This window comes from Phoca vitulina, unplaced genomic scaffold, assembly GCF_004348235.1.
Source record: "Phoca vitulina isolate PV1807 unplaced genomic scaffold, GSC_HSeal_1.0 scaffold2, whole genome shotgun sequence".
Taxonomy (NCBI): domain Eukaryota; kingdom Metazoa; phylum Chordata; class Mammalia; order Carnivora; family Phocidae; genus Phoca; species Phoca vitulina.
In genome coordinates this window covers 53,023,502-53,039,914 of record NW_022589705.1, presented here as the reverse complement: position 1 = coordinate 53,039,914, position 16,413 = coordinate 53,023,502, and the positions used below count along the sequence as shown (strand labels likewise).

General features: G+C 38.7%; 1 long non-coding RNA gene across 1 annotated transcript in view; it reads right to left on the bottom strand.

Annotated features, from left to right (window-relative positions):
• Positions 1-16,413, bottom strand: part of LOC116646742 — a 201,663-nt gene that overhangs the window by 70,111 nt on the left and 115,139 nt on the right. The gene's annotated exons all lie outside the window — the stretch shown is intronic.

Below are 16,413 nucleotides of genomic sequence, written 5' to 3'. Positions count from 1 at the left end.
TTAAAAGGATTATTCACCACGACCAAGTGGGGTTTATCCCTGGGCTGCAAGGTTGGTTCAACATCCGCAAATCAATCAACGTGATACAATACATTAACAAAAGAAAGAACAAGAATCATATGATCCTCTCAATAGATGCAGAAAAAGCATTTGACAAAGTACAGCATCCTTTCTTGATCAAAACTCTTCAGAGTATAGGCATAGAGGGTACATACCTCAATATCATAAAAGCCATCTATGAAAAACCTACAGCGAATATCATTCTCAATGGGGAAAAACTGAGAGCTTTCCCCCTAAGGTCAGGAACGTGGCCAGGATGTCCACTCTCACCACTGTTATTCAACATAGTATTAGAAGTCCTAGCCACAGCAATCAGACAACAAAAGGAAATTAAAGGCATCCAAATCAGCAAAGAAGAAGTCAAACTCTCACTCTTTGCAGATGATATGATACTTTCTGTGGAAAACCCAAAAGACTCCACCCCAAAACTGCTAGAACTCATACAGGAATTCAGTAAAGTGGCAGGATATAAAATCAATGCACAGAAATCAGTTGCATTCCTATACTCCAACAAGACAGAAGAAAGAGAAATTAAGGAGTCGATCCCATTTACAATTGCACCCAAAACCATAAGATACATAGGAATAAACCTAACCAAAGAGGCAAAGAATCTGTACTCAGAAAACTATAAAATACTTATGAAAGAAATTGAGGAAGACACAAAGAAATGGAAAAATGTTCCATGCTCATGGATTGGAAGAACAAATATTGTGAAGATGTCCATGCTACCTAGAGCAATCTACACATTCAATGCAATCCCCATCAAAATACCATCCGCTTTTTTCAAAGAAATGGAACAAATAATCCTAAAATTTGTATGGAACCAGAAAAGACCCTGAATAGCCAGAGGAATGTTGAAAAAGAAAAGCAAAGCTGGCGGCATCACAATTCCGGACTTCAAGCTCTATTACAAAGCTGTCATCATCAAGACAGTATGGTACTGGCACAAAGACACACACATAGATCAATGGAACAGAATAGAGAGCCCAGAAATGGACCCTCAACTCTATGGTCAACTAATCTTTGACAAAGCAGGAAAGAATGTCCAATGGAAAAAAGACAGTCTCTTCAACAAATGGTGTTGGGAAAATTGGACAGTCACATGCAGAAGAATGAAACTGGACCATTTCCTTACACCACACACAAAAATAGACTCCAAGTGGTTGAAAGACCTCAATGTGAGACAGGCGTCCATCAAAATCCTAAAGGAGAACACAGGCAGCAACCTCTTCGACCTCAGCCGCAGCAACTTCTTCCTAGAAACATCACCAAAGGCTAGGGAAACAAGGGCAGAAATGAACTATTGGGACTTCATCAAGATAAAAAGCTTTTGCACAGCAAAAGAAACAGTCCACAAAACCAAAAGACAACCAACAGAAGGGGAGAAGATATTTGCAAATGACATATCAGATAAAGGGCCAGTATCCAAAATCTATAAAGAACTTATCAAACTCAACACCCAGAAAACAAATAATCCAATCAAGAAATAGGCAGAAGACATGAACAGACATTTCTCCAAAGAAGACATCCAAATGGCCAACAGACACATGAAAAAGTGCTCAACATCGCTCGGCATCAGGGAAATCCAAATCAAAACCTCAGTGAGATACCACCTCACACCAGTCAGAATGGCTAAAATTAACAAGTCAGGAAACGACAGATGTTGCCGGGGATGTGGAGAAACGGGAACCCTCCTACACTGTTGGTGGGAATGCAAGCTGGTGTAGCCACTCTGGAAAACGGTATGGAGGTTCCTCAAAAAGTTGAAAATAGAGCTACCGTACGATCCAGCAATTGCACTACTGGGTATTTACCCCAAAGATACAAATGTAGGGACCCAAAGGGGTACGTGCACCCTGATGTTTATAGCAGCAATGTCCACAACAGCCAAACTCTGGAAAGAGCCAAGATGTCCATTAACAGATGAATGGATAAAGAAGATGTGGTATATATATACAATGGAATATTATGCAGCCATCAAAAGGAATGAAATCTTGCCATTTGCAACAACGTGGATGGAACTGGAGGTTGTTATGCTGAGCGAAATAAGTCAATCATCGAGAGACATGTATCATATGAACTCACTGATATGAGGAATTCTTAATCTCAGGAAACAAACTGAGGGTTGCTGGAGTGGGGGGGTGGGGTGGGAGGGATGGGGTGGTTGGGTGATAGACATTACGGAGGGTACGTGCTATGGTGAGCGCTGTGAATTGTGCAAGACTGTTGAATCAGAGATCTGTACCTCTGAAACAAATAATACATTATATGTTAAGAAAAAAAAAGAAGATAGCAGGAGGGGAAGAATGAAGGGGGGGATATTGGAGGGGGAGACGATCCAGGAGAGAGGATGGACTCAGAAAAACAAACTGAGGGTTCTAGAGGGGAGGGGGGTGGGAGGATGGGTTAGCCTGGTGATGGGTATTAAAGAGGGCACATTCTGCATGGAGCACTGGGCATTATGCACAAACAATGAATCATGGAACACTACCTCAAAAACTAATGATGTAATGTATGGTGATTAACATAACAGTAAAAAATTTAAAAAAACTATAAAATAATATTTACTGGATGCTTAGTATATGCTGTCTATGACATTTTGTCACCATTATCACTGGGGAGCACAGCCAGTCACATAATGATATCAGCAGGACTCAAACAGTTCTATCTAGCTTTGGAGTATATTCTCTCAACATTCTACTGTACCACCTTGAGACTATATGTGGGAACATCTTATGAGAGGTGAAGAACTGTAGGAATATAAGAGGAGTCAGGCTGCAAACCTATATACCTCATTTTCTGAGTAATAGCCAACTAGGTACTTCAGAATATTATGTGGATATACCCTCTTCCTATAAGGATTTCTCAACAAAATTCATCACCTAACTGGAGCCCAAAATCACTGCTCCTAGATGGAAAGGGAATAAAAAATATGCAGCTATAAAGTGAGCTCCTGACTCAGCAGAGAATAAATACCAGTTTGACAGACCCTTAACTTCTTTACAGCAGCGGAACATGACACTAGAGAGGAAAGGAAGTTTAAGGAGAGTAGGAGAAAGATCAACCTGATTTAGCATCACCATTTGTATTCCCTGTAAAGATTTTAAGGCCTGAGCCACACATCAGAAGGTCCAAGGGTCCTCATCGTCTATGGCTTGAAGTTTAATGCTATTGCCAAGAACCAACTGGCATCAGTAACTGTTACCTACAAAACTCTGATGGAAAGTGTGAACTAAGAGGCATTCATCCATTCAGAAGGACCATAATTTTATAAAAGGTAGTTAGCATTGGCAGGTGAGCCATAATATAGCTGACCTTCAATCATAAATCAAACAGCAGGTAGAAAACCACTGGACAATATATCTCCTGCCACCAGGTTGCCCATAAAATACAGCATACTTCCCTGGGCAATCACGGATGGGTAAAACAGCATGCTGTTTATATCATCCCTGAACCTCTGGGTTGGACTGAAATGAAAATCTTTGGTAATCTTTCCACCCAAAAAAGCTTTGCTCCTTGGGTATACTGACATGTCAGCATCTGTATTAATGCCACAGCTGCAGACCAACGTCTGAAACCACTCACTGCTCTAAAAAATAGAAGGCAGTATTCAGCAGAAATGGCTTCTCCAAAGCTCCAAATGAAATGGTCCAAGTTTAATGATCCAAAGAGAGAAACTGATTTGTTTCTTACCATATCAAAGGCAAAGAGATCATTTACAACTTGTAGTTTCTATGCCCTCATTCATCAAAGCCACACATCTCTGTTCCAGAGTTCATAATTTCAAAAGATGGGCTTCATTTCTTCATCAAATTTTGTTGCCCATGTACTATGTGCTAGTGCTGATGATACAAAGACAAATAAGACAACTCCCATCCAGCCATTTAGAGGCTTATAGGCAAGAAAATGAATGTTTGTAATAGTCATCTACTTGATTTTCAAGTCTGTACATCACATTCGGGCACCTAAACAAAGTATTCAGTTCTTTCTGGGAGTGGGGCAAGAAAAATCTTCATAGAGGAGGTAAGGTTTATCTGAGTATTATAAAATGTGGATGAGATTACCTCGTAGAAAAATGAGACATGAAAGTCATTCATCAGAGAAAGCTACCTGAGCAAGGGCAGATGCATAACGTGTTAGGGAAGCTGTCAGTAACTGCTATAGCTACAGATAGCCTGTGATGTGGGGGGTGTGAGATAATGCTAAAAAGAGGCTAGGACCAAATCATGGAAAAGTTAGGCTCATTCATGCTAGGAGATTATAATTTACTAAGTCTGGGGTGGGAGCAGAGAACCTACATTTTCAAAAACACCCCCCCACACACACAACTAGCTAATACAGATGTAGAAGGTCTTTAAAGAGTTTTAGCAAGAAAGAAACATGATCTGATTTAGACTTTAGATAGATCATTCCAGTAATAGACTAGAATACAAATTTGAAGGGGTAAGGACTAAAACCAAGGAGCCCCCCTTAAGTAATCATTATATTGCTATACATTTGGGTTGAGAAACTGATGTTTAGAAAGGTTAAGTGACTTCCCCAAATCAGTATAGCTGGTAACAGAGGCAGGCAGAATTTAAAACAAGGTCTTTCTCATTCTAAAATCTGGGCTCTTTCATTATAGTATGATGTACTTTACCCCATGGCTGAAAGGATGATAAAATTGCTAAGTTTTAAATCAAGGGGTTAGAAGCAAAGGAAATCAACTCTGGACAGTTGAAACACTTAAAATAACAAACACGTGATCACAGGACACAGATACACACTGGTTGAAACTGGCTCTTTTGATGATTAGAATTCAATTCTCTAACCCTCCTTTAACTCAAGTGCTGCATGATTGAAACTCATCATATACCAACGACAATTAGAAAAGTGGTAGGTATATTAAGCACATTGTCCTCTACTGGCTGCATTGTGATGTAAAATTTGACTCAAGAAAACAATAGCTATGACTAAAAATTACTAATAATTTAGGCTTTCACCGAACTAGGTTCTCAGTTTGCATAATCTCAAATAACTATCACAAGAACTTTATGAAGTATGTGATATTAATCCTAGTTTTCTTTCTTTTTTTTTTTTTTCCAGCTACATTGAGGTATAAATGACAAATAAAAGTTCTGGCATAAAATGTGGTGACTTGATATACATATAAATTGTGAAATAATTACCACAATCAAGCTAAGCACTTCTATCACCTTACATAGTTACCTTTTTGTGGGTGTGTAGTAAGAATACTTAGTATTTACTCTCTTAGCAGATATTAAGTATACAATATAGTAGTATTAACTATAGTCACCATGCCCTGCATTAGATCCCAGAACTTACTCATCTTATAACTGAAAGTTTGTACTTTTTAACTAACATCTCCCCATTTCCTCCACTCCTCAGGCCCTGGTAACCACCATTCTACTCTCAGCTGCTTCTGTGAGTTTAACTTTTTTTTTTTTTTTTTTAAGATTTTCCATGTAAGGGAAATAATACAGTTGTCTTTCTGTGTCTGGCTTATTTTACTTAGCATCATGTCCTCCAAATTCATCCATATTGTCACAAACGGCAGGATTTCCTTCTTTTTTATAACTGAATGAGATTCCACTGTGTGTGTGCATATGTGTGTATGTGTGTGTGAGCATACATGTATCTCACGTTTTCTTTATCCATTCAACTGTTGATGGACACTTAGGTGTTTCCATGTCTTTCCAATTGTGAATAATGCTTCAGTGAATATGGGAGTGTAGATATCTCTTCAAGATACTGATTTTATTTCCTGTGGATATATACCCACAAATGAGATTGCTAGATCACATGGCTATTTTTCAATTTAAGAAACAAAAGTCCAGAGAGGTTCAGTAACACTCAAACCACATAGCAACAGTTGGAAGTAAACCTCCGTCTGTCTGACTCTGAAGCCTCTTCTTTCTATTTTTTCATAATCATTCCATTTTACAACAGTCTAGTTGTGGGCCATTGCCCACCTAGTCTCACCTATAGAGTCTCGGCCATTTTAATGACCTCTCAGTGACTATGGTGCCAGATTATTTATACTCGAATGTTCTTTGAAGCTTTTATGTTTGTCACACATTGGGATACTTTTCTGTTCATTCTATTTTATTTTTCCATTAATATTAAAGAGGAAGTAAGGGCAGTAGAATACACCACCTATAATATATAATAGATATGTCCCTAGGAGCATGTGGAAAGGGAAAAAAGATATGCCCTTTCTAAACTAACCATGCAAAGGTCCTCATCAGAAGGGTTTACCAATTACAAGTCCAGAGGGTAAGACTAGTTTTCCTTGGCTAAATTGTTAATTCCTAGAATTAGAATTATAACTTCCCAAACTCTGAGACCTGTAACAGATTTCACCCTTGGTGCCATTGTGTTTAATCTCTTCATCCAACGAGTGTATTTTGAACACCTATTATGACCACACCCTGGGAATGGCACAGCAAATAAACCAGAGACTCTGCCGCTAAGGAGTTTCATTCGAGTAACTGCTTGGCCCAGGAATAGCAGCAAGAAGGCAACTATCATACCTTATTGTGGGCATGGTTACAGAGGGCATAGGGAACATGTATTTGCCACTTTTAACCCAGGTTACAGTCTTGCTGAAGAGAGAGAACTGATGTCACTTGATTTTCTATTCCTTGTGCTTTATAGAGCCAGAGACACATAAGTTATTCCATGAATATTTGTTGGATGAAAGAATGACCCAGAGAGACGTGTGTCTATTTTGGTCTGGATGACTCTGCCACCATCCAGCACACCACTTTTTAGGAAAATCTGGCCCAAAGGGAATTATGTGTCAGTGTGTGGGGTCTTGTGGAGGGAAAATAACCTGAACTATTTATGCAAAGGGCCTGTCTTTCCCTGAAGGCCCCTATATCTTCAACGTCCCAATGGCCTTATTCTCAAAGACAAACACAGGAGACCCTTTGGGACAGGAGACACAGATTCAGAGAAAAATGAATGCCCGTCAAAATGGAAGTGTTCTTTTCTTCAACCATTCCACCTCTATTGATCATTTGCCAAACATGGTGCTGGGCACCGAGCAATCTACCAGTGACCAGGACAATTTGTCTTTGAGGACCTTACAAGCTAGTGGGAGAGAAATAATCATAATAGCTAACATGTATTGAGTGCTCATCATTTGAAATTCATCAAACATCTAAGGAATCCTGTAAGGTAGATGATATTATCTAACCATGTTACTTGGTGAGAAACCTCAAGTAGATGGGATACTTTGCCCAAAGTCACACACAGCTATGCATGGCACAGCCAGGACCACAATTTATAGATAGGTAACACCATAACCCATGTGCTTAACTAGGATTACACAGCTCCCCACCACAGATACCTCTGGGCAGATGCTTTTGAGGGCCAGTAGAGCCAAGTTGTCAAAAGCGAGAATGCCTGGGTTCAAGCCTTGCCTCTGTATTTAGTCTGGGTATGTATTTAGTCTGTGTCTTTTTCTTTCCTCACAAACATGGGTAATAACAGTACCTTACTCAGAACATTGTTAAGAATACTGTGAATTAATGAAATACTCAAAATATTTAGATACTCAGTAAATGTTAGCCCTGTTCATTAGGGCAATGACTTTTCATTCCTCTGAAACAGGTTCTGGTGACAGCCCTGTTGATAGGGATAAAAAACAGAATGGAGAAGATGTTTTCTTTCCTGCATATCTCAGGGGCTGAGTTGTTAACCTTCCTAAATCTGAAAGGAGCATCAGACTCAGTCTATCTTCATGCATAGAAGGAGTTAGGGAGAGAGGCAATTAGTGCTGTCCCCACCGTTTTATGCCTTAAATCTGTCCTTCCCACCTAAAAACCACTAAAAACAAATCTTCCCACTAAATTTACTCCACGTTTGGCTTTCTCTCTCAGTAACATGGACTCAAATAACTAAGAACACACCTGGGCAGATACACATTGTCAGAGGAAAGGCCAAAGTTTACTAAGCACCTCATCGGATCAAGCGTTTTTACCAAACCAACCAACCAACCAACTTGGGCATACTCAATTCACACTAGGGCTTTTAAAATTTCCAGAGACATCAGATCATTTTTAAAGAATTCTAATTTAGCTTTTTTATAGATTATTGCTAAGGATGACTTTTTAAAAATTCTGAGCTTTCATTTGTTTCCTGGTGTGATACACTGAGTTTTCACTTCTTGGTGGGACTAAACAATAATAGACAACCTAAAGCATGTAATAGTGACACAAATTAACAAATTTCATTCAGGAAGCTGAATAGAGACTTTAAAACATAGGCAGAAATAGAAAAATCTCTAGAATCTTCAGACTGAGGAAATTAGGTGGCCCATCATGAATGCTCTGAGAGAAGAAAAATGTGTAAGAGTGCATGTGTGCACATGTGTGTTCATGTTTACACATGCATGGTGTAGGTATACATGTGCAATCATGCATACACACATGGATATATCCACATACTGGAGTCAGACTTGGTCAGAGAGCCCTTGTATATGTTAAAGAGGGGGAGGAGCTAAATCACAGTAATCGCCAATTGTGCTTGTCAGTCATGAGGTCATAACAGATCTGAATTAATTAGATGGGAATTTGGGGGGGCAATTATCATACCTGTTATCTTTTATTTGTCATTTACTAGGCTACCACTCACTATATATAAGTGACTTAAAATTCTCTTTAAAACCCTGAGAAATAGCAATTAAATTTTTCATTTTACAGAAAAGGAAAATGAGTCTCAGGTTGAAAACAGGATTTGAATGTAGATTTCAATGGCTCCAAAGCTTCACTTTTTCTACAAAACCCCAGTGGTCTCTGTTCTCTTAAGATTATCAGTTGTGGTGCTTAGAAATTCCTCTGGCAATAAGCTCACATAGGATTAATATGTAGGAGAGAAAAATATTTTTTAATTAGGTGTGTTATATCTGATAAGTAATAGCTAAAGACTTAAAGGTAGACATAATCATCAAATATGCTTTGAAAAGTCAGCAGCTTTTCATGAAGGCTGTTGTAATACACCTATGATCTACAGCTCGCCTTGAGCACTAGCTTCCAATTACCCAGTCTGGTATTTCTATCTATTTTTTAAAATATATCTCCACTAGTCCCTCTCTTCCAACAAAGGCACTCAATAAATATTTGTTGAATGAATGTTGAAGGAGGGTAGAAAAAAATAATTCAAGGGTCATGGAATGATCTCATGAATTTTACAGTTTTATTTCATTGATCTTTTTGAAAAATACTCTCATAGAAGCAACATAAATGGCATTGGATTCAAATGAATGAGATTTGATATTCTGTGAAGAAACAAAGCAATGAATCCCAGGATAGTATAATTTGTGTTTTTCTCAAATTGATCCCAAGGAAGGAGCCTTATTGTATATTGTATTAGTTAGAATAATGCTAGCTGCTATAAACAATACATCCCAAATTTCATTAAATTAACCCAATGAAAGTTTATTCCTCACTTGTGCAGGAGTCTAACACTTCTGTTCCTGTTTGGTGTGCAGTTTTCCTCCATGGAGTAGTTCAAGGATCCAGTCCCTACAGTCTTATAGCTTGGCATCCAAAAGGGCTTCAGAGCCAGATAGGGAGGAAGAGGGTGGGGAAAAGGATAAACCTGCTTCTTTAAAACCCTGGATCAGAGCAATACACATCCTTTTCATTCACATACCACTAGACAAATACACATCATGGCCAGGCCACACAAGGAAAGTTGAAAAAATATAATCCCTGATAGGGAAAATTCCTGCCCCCCCCACTCCCCAAAAATAACCCCACCCTATAGAAGGGGAAATACTACTTTCTGGTAGACTCTGCCATTCCTACATTCCCTACATATGCGTAGACTCCCAAGGGAGAATGGAATTTACCACCTATTCCAAGAACTGTATTAGATTCATCTCATATATTATTTTACTTAATCTCCCTGAAAGCTCTATGAATTATTATCCTGACTTAGCAGAAGCATAATTTGAGTCAAGGGGAGAGAGATGACTAGCCCAAGGTGATGTAGCTGGTTGGTTTGAAAGAACATTGATTTAAATCTAGCACAGTCTGATTACAAAGCACATCCTCTATCCACTGAACCAAAAGTAAATCATATTTGTGTTATATGATTATGTTCCTCTGCCCAAAGCTGACAGTCTAGGAATGGACGCCTGATCAAATATGGGCCAGTAATACTTTCTTCTCCCTTTAGATGTGCTTTGCTTTGTTTAAACTGGATATGAGAGTGGTAAGAGCCACAATATGACACCTGGAATTTTCCAGAGGCCATTTACCTCAATCTGGAGAGGAAACTATTTGTCTTTTTTTTAAAGTAACAGCTTTATTGTTTTATAATTCACATACCATAAATTTCATATTTTAAAGTACACAATTCAGGGGGTTTTGGTAGATTCAGAGTTATACAACTATCACCACTAATTTTAGAATATTTTTATCACCCCAAAATGAAACCCTGTACTCATTAGCAGTCCCTTTCTTTTCCTGTAAACCACTAATATACTTTCTATGATTTAGCCTATTCTAGACACTTCATATAAGTGGAATCATATGAGTAAGCCAATCTTTAGTGTAAGTGACTAAAGCTGGCAAAGAGAGAGAAGATAAGAAATAGGTGGGGAATATATATACAACTATACATACACATATATGTAATATATTCTTATATATATTCTTATAATATATATTATATATTCTTGTGTTCTCCTCTAGGATTTTGATGGACTCCTGTCTCACATTTAGGTCTTCCATCCATTTTGAGTCTATTTTTGTGTATGGTGTAAAAAAAATGATCTAGTTTCATTCTTCTGCATGTGGCTGTCCAATTTTCCCAGCACCATTTATTGAAAAGACTGTCTTTTTTCCATTGGATATTCTTTCCTGCTTTGTCGAAGATGAGTTGACCATAGAGTTGAGGGTCCATTTCTGGGCTCTCTATTCTGTTCCACTGATCTATGTGTCTGTTTTTGTGCCAGTACCATGCTGTCTTGATGATCATATCATCATATCAAGCTTGGAGTCAGATATTTCTAAATCCATTCTGTTTTGCTAATCCTTTCACCTAGAGAAATCCTGACTATGCTTTAAGATCAAACTCATGTGCCACTCCCTCTCTGAGGCTTTTGACCTTGCCACTACCCGAGGCAGAGTTAATCCCATCCTCTTTTCCTATAGGAATATAGTCATACTTTTGGCATAGTATTGAACACATCAATAGATTTCATGCATCATCCCTCATGAGATTATAGCTTCTATGACAGTAGGCTAGAACTCAGCACAGCATCTAGTAAATGGTGGATGTCCAAGAATTTTTTGTTGAATCTAAGAAATGCATGAAGGAACAGTGACTCGCACCTAGTAACAGCACGCAAATATTTGTTAAGTTCAATTAAATTAGGTTATCACAAACGACATATTAATTAGTTAGGGCTGAAAATTTATTCTCATTAAAAAAAAAGTCAGACCTTGAAAAATCAGAGAGAGACTTGCCCAAGGAAACATATGAAGGAAATGATACACTTGAGTCCATCGAGGAAATGTACCTTCTGATTTCTAGTTTAGTGCCTTTTCCATTTCAACATGCTACCTCAAAAATTTTTAAAAAGAAAAAAGCTCAAATGCAAAAGAGAAAACTTAGAATCAGATTAATGGTTGATTGATATGGTACCTTCTTTGGGTCATTTATCATTAAATGAGGCCAACTGGTTGCTTTTAGAATTACCACTGCTTTCATAGCTTTTCCCTCTTCTGGCCCCTCTACCTTAAAGTCTCTTAGAATAGGTGAAGATGGGTATTTCTTGTGCAAAGCCTCACAGCTTTGAGGAAAAAGCCTGTCCTGGTTTCATGCTGGTCATTAAGTGGATGTTGTGACTTGACCAAAGTGTGTAGCTAATCAGAATAGGTCAAGGACTAGAAACCACATCTCTATCCTCCCAAGACAGTGCTCTTTCTCTAACTGACATACAATAGCCATTGTAAGGTGATAGATGCACCCATATAACTAAATGGCAGTCTTTTGTAAAAATTAAAGAAGAAATAGGTTAAAAAATGTAAATACAGTATTAAGGAGGGCACTTGTTGTGATGAGCACTGGGTGTTATATGTAAGTGATGAATCACTAAATTCTATCCCTGAAACTAATATTATACTATATATTAACTAACTGGAATTTAAATAAAAACTTGAAACAAAGAATGTAAGTAGTTTCAAATGCCAGGAATTTTATTTTTGCTCTTTACCTCTATGATTGGTAGAAATTCCTATAGCTCTATTGTTCTTACAATAATTTGTTTCAAGTTGGAGGCCTTTAGGTTTGATCAAGTTCGCAGAAACTCTTTGGTCTATAGATTTCTGAAGTAATTCAGGGCCAAATTTCCAACTATTTGTCCAAAGTTCCAGTACTTTGAAAAATGCTATCTGATCTTGGCATTCATTTTCCATCATAAAGTTGATGTTTTCAACTTGAATTTTTTTATTAAATACTTTCACAGAAGAAGCAAAGAGTGTTCCCCACCAAGTTGCTTATAAATAAAGTGTCTCATTAATCATCACCATTCCCTTGTTACAGTGAGAAAGTGAAAAATATGGCTGATGACTAACTGGAGAAAAGGAAATGAAAGCCTTTACGGATACCACTATGCATAGGTATTTCAATACAACTATATCATTTAATCCACACACTAATATAGGATGAATATAATTATCTTTTAACTATGAAAAACTGAGGCTCATAGAACTTAAATGACTTTTGCCCTTCATATGTCCAAAAAATTAGAGACTAGGGAACTTTCTACTCTATCACAATGAAAGCTTATTTTATAATGTAAGACAAGGAACAAAGACAACATAAAGAATCTCACCATAATAAGTCTATTCTTTAGAGTTATTCTCTAGTTGTAATTTTCCAGTATTTTTCTAGAAGTGAACTTCATGAACAATAATTCCTCTAAGTGTTTGTCCTATGCCATTCATTCAAACAATATTGAGTGCCTTACTATGTGCCAGCACTGTAGGGAAAATGAAGACAATATATGATGAAAAGGAATCTTCTGATGTGAATACAATCTCAGATGCTGTCAGAAATGCTAGGGGAAAACTGTATCCTAGCCCATTCCCTCCTAAAAATTTATGCCAGAATATTGATTCTGACAAAGCCCATATTATCACTGTTGACAAGACAAATTTGAGAGTAAGACAAAATGAACCATGTTTTAAAGACATCTGATGTCTAATGTATTTTTAAAATTAGAACAAAACATGCCTCAAACTTTATTAGTGATACTAACTTGGCAACTTATTGCCAAATGTCAACTGAAAATGCATTCACCCATTCATCCCTTCATCCAACTAACCATAATTTAACTGCTAATAACAATAACTACCAATTCTTTCTAGTTTCCTATGCATCAGACATTGTTCTAAATGCTTAACTATATCACCTCCTAGAATTCCCATAAGTCTCACAGGTAAGTACTGTTATTATCTCCATTTTAGAGATAACAGAGGGTTAAGCAAGTTACCTAAGATCACACATTGTCAAAAATTGAGGCAGTTTGGTTCCAGGATGCTTTAAACTGCTATACCACCCTGGAGGGGACCAAGATGGTGGAGGAGTAGGAGACCTAAATTTCATCTGGTCCCAGGAATTCAGCTAGATAGGGATCAAACCATTCTGAACACCTACAAACTCAACAGGAGATCAAAGAAAAGAATAGCAGCAACTCTCTGAACAGACAATTGACCACATTCTGGAAGGTAGGACATACAGAGAAGTGAATCCCAGGCGATATCCGGGAGGATAGATGGCGGGGGAGGGGGCCTCCATCAGCCGTTACCCACAAGTGATAGAGCAGCAGAGCACAAAATCAGAACTTTTAGAAGTCTGCTCCGCTGAGGGACGTCGCTCCAGTGGCTAAGCGGAGGGTTGAACCCTCACTGGGACAGTGTGGTCTCAGGACCCTCGGGGTCACAGAAAGACCTGGGGTGCCTGAGTGCAGCAGAAATCCCAGGTATCGGAGTGGGGAAGCCAGCTGCAGAGACAGAGCTGAGATGCGGGCTCTCAGCTTGGGGTTGCCATAAACTGTGATCTGCGGCACAGTTGGGTCACTGCTCTTCCAGCAGGGACCCAACAAGTGGCAGATCCAGGGAGACTCCCCTTCCTCCCCCGGGAGGAGCGGTGCGGGAACACACCGCAGGAATTTGCTGGGTTTGGAGACTCCACAGCAAGTCGGGTGTCAGAGATAGAAATGCTTGGCCACAGGCCGGGTGAGCACAGAGTGTGGCTGGAGACCGGAGAGACGGGAGTGACTGACTGCTTTTCTCTGGGGGCTCACTGAGGAGTGGGGCCCCAAGTTCTCGGCTCCTCCGGGGTGGAGATTGGGAGGCCATCATTTTCACTCTCATCCTCCAAAGCTGTACGGAAAGCTTGCAGGGAACAAAAGCTCCCGAGAACAAACCCGAGCAGATTCCTTAGCCCAGACCCAGCAAGGGCAGGGCAATTCCGCCTCCAGCAAAGACATTTGGGAACCACAGCAACAGACCCTCCCCCAGAAGATCAGCAAGAACAGCCAGCCAAGACCAAGTTTACCGATTGATGAGAACAGCAGAACTCCAGCGCTAGGGGAATACTGCACATAGAATTCATGGCTTTTTTCCCATGATTCTTCAGTCATTCAAATTTTTTTTTTTTGAATTTTTCTTTTTCCCTTTTTCAACCAACATCTTATCAATCCCTTTTTTTTTTTAAGATTTTATTTATTTGACAGAGAGAGACACAGTGAGAGAGCGAACACAAGCAGGGAGAGTGGGAGGGGGAGAAGCAGGCTTCCCGCAGAGCAGGGAGCCTGATGCGGGGCTCGATCCCAGAACCCTGGGATCATGACCGGAGCTGAAGGCAGACACTTAACGACTGAGCCACCCAGGCGCCTCAATTATCAATCCCTTTTTTAAGTTGTTCTCTCCTTAAAATTTTGGGATACAGTTTCTGCTAACAGACCAAAATATACCCTAAATCTCCAGTGTATGGCTTTGTTCTAGTCTCCTGCCTGATCACATTCTCTCCCTTTTTTTTTTTTTTAAATCCTCTTCTTTCTTTTTTCAACCAACTTTTTATCTTATCAATTCCTTTTATAAAATTTTTTATAATTTTCATCTTTACAGTCATATTCCACCCCTTCATCATATTAACCCTTATTTTTGCACATATATAAGTTTTTCTTTCTTTAAAATTTTGAGAGGCACTTTCTTCTAAAAGACCAAAATATGCCCAAAATCTAGTGTGTGGCACTGTTCTATGCACCAGCCTGATCATATTTGATCACATTCTGTTTTTCTTTGTTTTGTCTGTTTTTATCATTTTCTTCTTCTTCTTTTTTCTTTTTTCTTTCTTTCCCCTTCTTTTCCCCTGGATTCAGGTCTCTTCTGATTTGTTTAGTGTATATTTTTCTGGGGATGTTGTTACCCTCTTAGCATTTTCTTCTCTCATTCATCTATTCTCTGGACAAAATGACAAGATGGAAAAACTCACCTCAAAAAAAAAGAACAAGAGGCAGTACCGACTGCCAGGGACCTAATCAATACGGACATTAGTAGATGTTGGAACTAGAGTTCAGAATGATGATTTTATAGATACTACCTGGGCTTGAAAAAAAACATGGAAGATATTAGAGAAACCCTTTCTGAAGAAATAAAAGAACTAAAATCTAACCAAGTCGAAATCAAAAAGGCTATTAATGAGGTGCAATAAAAAATGGAGGCTCTAACTGCTACGATAAATGAGGCAGAAGAGAGAATCAGTGATACAGAAGACCAAATGATGGAAAATAAAGAAGCTGAGAAAAGAGAGATAAACAACTACTGGATCACGAGGGTAGAATTCGAGAGATAAGCGATACCATAAGATGAAACAACATTAGAATAATTGGGATCCCAGAAGAAGAAGAAAGAGAGAGAGGGGCAGAAGGTATATTGGAGCAAATTATAGCAGAGAACTTCCCTAATTTGGGGAAGAAAACAGGCATCAAAATCCAGGACACAGAGAACCCCCCCTTAAAATCAATAAAAATAGGTCAATAAACTGACATCTAATAGTAAAACTTACAAGTCTCAGACACAAAGAGAAAATCTTGAAAGCAGCTCAGGAGAAGAGATCTGTAACCTACAATTGTAGAAACATTAGATTGGCAACAGACCTATCCACAGAGACCTGGCAGGCCAGAAAGGACTGGCATGATATATTCAGAGCACTAAACGAGAAAAATATGCAGCCAAGAATACTATATCCAGCTAGGCTGTCATTGAAAATAGAAGGAGAGATAAAAAGCTTCCAGGACAAACAAAAACTAAAAGAATTTGCAAACAC